Raw genomic sequence first — 7,030 nt, 5'->3', positions numbered from 1 at the left:
GAGTTGGTAAACCTTACAATCTATTTATATGGACAGACAATGGGACAGCAATGAACGTTGTATATTCGCAAGTTTTACGTAGTTAAATATATATATATATATATATATATATATATATATATATATCTATATATATAAAAATAAGTTGTCTGTGGATGGATGGATGGATGGATGTGTGGATGGATGTGTCAGGTGACGTCACCTGAAAAAACTGGATTAGGTGACGTCAAAACTGAAAAAACTAAAAAAAGGCAAAAACTACAAAAAAAACTAAAAACTAATAAAAAAAATAAAAAAGCTAAAAAACTAAAAAAACTATAAAGGTAAAAACCAATAAAAAACTAAAAAAAAAACTGAAAAAACTAAAAAAAGGCAAAAACTACAAAAAAAAACTAAAAACTAATAAAAAAAGTAAAAAAGCTAAAAAACTAAAAAAACTATAAAAACTAAAAAAAGGTAAAAAACTAAAAAAAATAAAAAATAAAAAAAAACTAAAAAAAAGGAAAAAACTGAAAAATAAGCTAAAATAAAGGTAAAAACCAATAAAAAACTAAAAAAAAAAGGAAAAAACTAATAAATGACGACACTCAAAGAGAAAGCGACCAGGACAAAAAGCTAAAAAAAAAGGCAAAAACTACAAAAAAACTAAAAACTAATAAAAAAAATAAAAAAGCTAAAAAACTAAAAAAACTAAAAAAAGGTAAAAAACTAAAAAAACTAAAAACTAAAAAAAAACTAAAAAAGGTAAAAACTAAAAGAACTAAAAAAGAAAAAAATAAATGACGACACTCAAAGAGAAAGCGACCAGGACAAAAGGAATGTTCGATTAGCAATCAACAAAGCACCGGGACACAGGGAGTATAAATGACGACCAGGACACAAGTAAAAAAAAAAATTAACAAAACTAAAAAGAAGGTAAAAACTACAAAAAAACTAAAAAGAAAAAAAAACTAAAAACTAATAAAAAAACTAAAAAATCTAAAAATCTAAATAAACTAAAAAAGAAAAAAAAAGGAAAAAAATAAAGGAGAAAAACAAAACTAAAAAACGAATGTATATACAGACCGGTACACCGGGATACAAATGACGACCGGGACACAGGGAATATAAATAACGACCGGGACACAGGGACACAACTACAACGGGGACACCGGGGGAAACAGGGGGATATAAATGACGACCGGGACAAAAAAACTAAAAAGAAATAAAAACTAAAAACTAATAAAAAAAACTAAAAAATCTAAAAATCTAAATAAGCTAAAAAAGAAAAAAAAAGGAAAAAAATAAAGGAGAAAAACAAAACTAAAAAACGAATGTATATACAGACCGGGACACCGGGATACAAATGATGACCGGGACCCGGGACACAGGGAATATAAATGACGACCGGGACACAGGGACACAACTACAACGGGGACACCGGGGGAAACAGGGGGATAACCTGACAATCTATTTATATGCAAAGACAATGGGACAGCAAAGAATGTTGTATATTCGCAAGTTTTACGTAGTTAAAACCATATATATATATATATATCTATATTCACAGGTGGGACATAGGGACACAACTACAATGGCGCGTAACTATTATGGCGCGTAACGACTTACGCGCGCGGGGGGGCTTGGGGGGGGCGCGAAGCGCCCCCACCAACTAGGTGTTGGGGTGGCGCGAAGCGCCACCCCAACAGCTAGTATATATATATATATATGGCGCGTAACGACTTACACGCGCGGGGCGCTTGGGGGGGGGGTGAAGCACCCCACCAACTAGGTGTTGGGGTGGCGCGAAGGTGGCGCAACGTGGCGCGAACTAGGTGTTGGGGTCTTCTGGCAAAAAATGCGAAATTCCACATTTTTGTAGATAGGAGCTTGGAAGTTTTGCTAGAGGGTTTTCTGATGCTCTGAATGCGATGGTGTGACTTTCGTTAAGATTCTATGACCTTTAGGGGGTGTTTCTCCCTATTTTCCAAAATAAAGTAAATTTTCTCAGGCTGGTAACTTTTTGTGAAAAAGACTAAATTTGATGAAACTTATATATTTAAAATCACCATAAAAATTCGATTCTTTTGATATATCTTTTAGCATCTAAGTTCTATTTTTTAGAGTTTGGGTTACTATTGAGCCGGGTCGCTCCTTACTACAGTTCGTTACCACGAACTGTTTGATTTGCCATTAAAAGGTTTTGGGGTGTTAGAAGCTTCAATTTTAACGTATACGTTTTTTTTTAATAAAAACAGTAATAGCAGTATTTTATCGATTTTCTGAATATAAAAGTATTTCATGTCAAGATATTATTTTCGGTGAACAGCAAGAAACCAGTTGAACGCAACGATTGGTGATCAGCCCCATTCACTTTCAGAATAATTCTTGATCATATAAAAGCTTGGTCTTTGTTCTTTACTAGTACTTAAAAAAGACTCAGGCCGGTCACCAAGTTCCCTCTATTCATTTTACCCACCTTATCTAATTTCCTTTCTGCCGACACTAGACTGTAAAAGTTCAAACGATTGAAATTCACTAAAGGTTTATTTGACACATTGAACTATAATGTTCTGATCTTTTTTAGTGTTATGATTCCCAAGCATTCAGAGATTAACCATGCCTGTAAACCAATCAATCCATTTCGTATATTTTAGACTATATGAAAAATGAAAAAAAAAGACTTCACTTTTACTTCACTTTTTTAATTTTTTTCATCTATGTTTTTTTATCCAAAGCATTCAAAAATTAACAATGGACACGAAAAATTTAACACAGGTAACAAATTTGCTGCTACTAATGGTCCAAAATGCGTAGATTACCAGACACAATTTTTTACTCCAGCAGAGCACAAGATGGGATAACAATTCTTTCACCGTGATAGGGAATAACTATCACTGTTCCCTGAAATAGAGATACACTTTAAATTTGGTTTCAACAAGTTAACTACTCATGCAAAAAAAAAATAATAATAATAATAACCTACTAGGTATGATTTGAGCATTAACGAAAAAAAGGAAAAAAGTTTAGGTCCAGAAAGCGGTTCATTGTTCTGTCCGTTCTATCCTAATTTGAAGCCATTAACCTTGAATGCCAAGGTTGTTTTTTGTTTCCGTATGTGGAAAGAATGGAGTTCTCCAGCAACCAAATTGATTTACACCACGAGGAAATAACGGCTTTTTAATAATAATCGCTGATTTTGGTTATAAAACACATCTGGTGAGTAAGATATTTATTAAGGCCTAGCCCAAGTCCAGACATATTACTCCCTAGTCAATTCTTTTTCAGATGCGGCAAATCAGTCAAAGACAAAGTTGTCAGTTTTCTTTTCCGCTTCCACTAAACAATTATGAGAAGGTTGAACTCAAGGGGTTTCTCACTCAAAATTACGATTATTACATTGTTATTCTTCGTAATTTGGCAAGTAAATAGGAAGATTTATTTGCAAAAGAACTATTATTCGAGGAGAATTTTTTGGGGGTGGGGGGGGGGTTAACTCTTAAGCAAGAAATACGAGGAAAACACGGGATAATTAAACATTTCGTAGGGTAATTAAGTATTTTGCAAAGTTTGGAGACGGGGTGCGGTAAAACTTGTGGAAATTACAAATAAAGAGTACATGTTTTCGGGTTTTTACTTCATGCAGATTTAGTTTAAATAATTTACTTTTAAATTAAAAATTTAAATTTTTATTTAAAAATTTAAATAATTACTTGCAGCGGAGTGACCAATTTTCTTTATTTTATTTATCTATTCGGTTCCATAAAAAATCTAAAGCCTGAGTGCTGTTTTTATATTTATATATCTGAATTTGTATTCGGATAAGACAGCTATTACACATGCCAACTACCTATACCTAGCATAATTGGAGTCATACAAACGGTTCCCGTATCTCCATACTTCTTGACAACCTTCTGTCGACTATTTCCGGTAACAGCGGTTACAATTAACTAATACTTCACTGAATCGCTCAAGAACAATCCGAGTCGTTAGTCTCTTGGTCTAATTCATGTATTTTCACGCGCTCCGATAACAGCTACATCTATTCTGTTGAGGGGAATGTTTGACTTCAGAACATAAATATGTAAAGTATCTGAAGGGACCGCCAGCAAGTGTATATTATAGAAATAAATTTCTGATTGTTGAAAAGAATATTTTTTCTCTATTTTTTGATACCCCACAAAAACAATGTCAAATGTAGGAATCTAGAATGCAAACCCGAAACAGGTTTTGTAATTATTTTGGGATGTAAAACAAATAATTGTCGGCTTTAAGATTGGATTAGATCAAAATATTCACTAGAGTTTTTCTATCTGTTAAAATAAAAACCACCGAGATCACTGAGTCAGGAACGTCGGGCAATCTCCAAATGTTTAACATGGGAGGTATAGGAGGACTCCTTTAGAGTTCGTCCTGCCTTAATGTCTGTGTTTTTAAATGCATGGGAGCAGAATTTATAATATAGCTAAACCAACTAATATGGCAATAAAAAAATTTTATTTGACTTGACTTTTGACTGAAAGTCAGATCAGCTCGACCGGTCTAGGTTGATTTGATCATCAGTAATAACAGTTCAGATCTGACTCAATTTGCACGTAATTTTGTTATTTTTGCGAGGATGCCAGCCCTCCTATTACATCTTAGCTATTGAAAAAAAAATAGCAAAAAAAACTACTTAATTAACAAGCAAAACTAATAGCAATAGTAAATCTGACGAAAACCACCAAACTTTACAGAGAATTAACACAAATCTATATTTATTTTCTAATAATTATGCCTGGATAGACATATACGTAATTATAAACCAGAGAATAAAATATGTTTGTAAGCTTTCCTTTAGGAAAAAAGCATTACACATCCTTATTCGATCACGGAAAAAGTTATAGTGAAGAGCTATTCCTGTTAAAATTATTCTCAATACATCTTGAATGTCTAGAAAACCTTTCTTGTACACACAATTAATCATTAATAAGTATAAAACCAAAAATAGATTCAGTTTTTCTGAGTATCCAGTAAATTACTTTTTAAACTAATTGGAAACCATCAATCCACTTATCATTTACTATACAGTATTTTCAATAAAATTGTTCTACTACTTCTACTACTACTACTACTACTACTACAGTAAATTGATCAAGTAACCCATTTTATTCAATAAAAAATCTATTAGACAAATATTGTTGTATTATCCCAGTCGAGATGTCAATATGCTGTTATTCAACTCACCTTCAGTGAGACAAATGTAACATCACCAGACACCGTTGAATGATCTAACTCAAGAACATCCGAGATTGTCTCAAACCGACGCAGGAATTCGGCCACCTAGAAATTATCATAAAAGTAAGAATATTTTACAAAACTAGGCATATATACATTCTCCAGTCGCCAAAAAATCAATACATAAATATTTTAATTTCAATTATTAATCCCCTTAGGACCAGCACATAAGGGACAACTGTTTTGAGACTAGAATTGCTAACCGATTGATCACACAAATGTTTAGTCACCATTACCTTGAAGTATAGTGGGGGCCTGCCTATGAGGCAACCCAGATGAGACTAGTTTCTAATCAGTCTAAAAGGGGTTTCGTGTGAGCCTCCGGCTGTCACAGTTACGGTGCAGAAGCTTGTCCCAAGCATTTTTTGTGAGCTACCATGTTGATAATTGTCCAATTATTTTGGCTCTCAACATGTCAGAACAGGAATTAAACGTGAAATTCGTTGGAAAAGTGGATATGCACGAAGAGCTGTGGAAATATAAACCTCCAGCGTACTCAAGGAAAGATCCACAACTAATTGCGTCCGTGGGCGGAGATATGTTTTATTTTTGTTGTAAACTGGTCATAAATCAGATGCAGATAAGACTAGTTTCTAACCGTTGTCTTGAAATCGTTGTCCCGTGGGTGCTGGGCCTTAGTCAAAATTTGTATTGAAGTGCAATACGCTTGCCAAGAGTCTCAGGCAGGTTTAATATTTTACATAGATTGCCTGGAATGAGAGTTAAACAAGGGACGCTTACCTATGTTCTTAGACAGGTTAAACCAGGAATTTAGAATTGAAATATCACACCGTTAATTTCGCCTAGAATCACAGGCAAACAAGCGTCGAAAGCCAAAATGTGGTCACTCTGCAATGAACGTCAGGTAAGGCGATTGGTTCAATTTATAAACTTAGACCTTAGATAAACTTAAACGAACAGAAATTAACCCGTATAAGAAATAGGTTGTACCCTCCGCAATGCTTCCCTCTTTACGCTAAAGTTTTTTTGTTTTTTTTTAAAGTAGAGTTGTGACAGGATTGAACTTGAGTGTAAAGAGCGAGGAGTTGTGGAGGGGACCACCTCTTTAATATACGGTATAATTGCTGTTCGTTTGAATTTTAATGTCGCTCCTTACTTGCAGTAAAAAAAAAAATGTTTTTCGATGATATTTTTAAGATACTTTCGATGTAACAACTTAAGATATGTTTTCTTTTTTTTAGACAAAACTGCCGTTCTACGAATACACTGCCATCCTAAGGATTTATACCTATTTGGAAATTTATTGGTTCGGAACTAAGATAATCAGTAAATACAGCTACCCCCCACACACAAAAACTAGCTTTAAAAGATAGATACAAAAAAAACTATTCAATTATACGACAGAATATTTACTAAGGTAAATGTCATTAACTTGAATCCCTTCTCCTGCAATCCCTTCAAGTTTGGTAGTAAAAGGACCGGTTCTGCTTTTTCTTTAATTTATCGCTTTTGTATCAAGTAAATCATTTTGAAACCAGATTCTAATACAAAAAGTACTGGGATTGTTATTGGATTGAAGAATTCCTTGTTATCTGAGATTGTTACTGAGATTGTTATTGGATTGAAGAAATCCTTGTTATCATAACCTTCCTACTAAAGTAATCAAAATAGTTTCTTCCATTATTGCTCCTTAACAAACCTTAATCAGTTCTTATTCCATCATGGTATATTCCTGAATGTTCTCAAACGTTTTCTTATATATCATCCAACATGCTCAGTTGTCAACTAGTCGATGTATGGAAGCCAAGTGTTG

The 7,030-nt window shown here is 33.5% G+C and overlaps 1 long non-coding RNA gene across 1 annotated transcript; it reads right to left on the bottom strand.

Moving 5' to 3' along the window:
- Positions 1-2,756: 2,756 nt before the first annotated feature.
- LOC136029312 (uncharacterized) lies at positions 2,757-7,030 on the bottom strand. Its single transcript, XR_010618014.1, has 3 exons — positions 6,917-7,030; positions 5,206-5,301; positions 2,757-2,883 (listed from the first exon to the last, which is right to left on the bottom strand). It is a non-coding gene; the product is annotated as an uncharacterized LOC136029312 (long non-coding RNA).

The sequence above is a fragment of the Artemia franciscana genome, chromosome 7 (assembly GCF_032884065.1).
Source record: "Artemia franciscana chromosome 7, ASM3288406v1, whole genome shotgun sequence".
Classification (NCBI taxonomy): domain Eukaryota; kingdom Metazoa; phylum Arthropoda; class Branchiopoda; order Anostraca; family Artemiidae; genus Artemia; species Artemia franciscana.
Note: the sequence above shows the minus strand (reverse complement) of the source record. Positions and strands in the feature narration are given on the sequence as shown.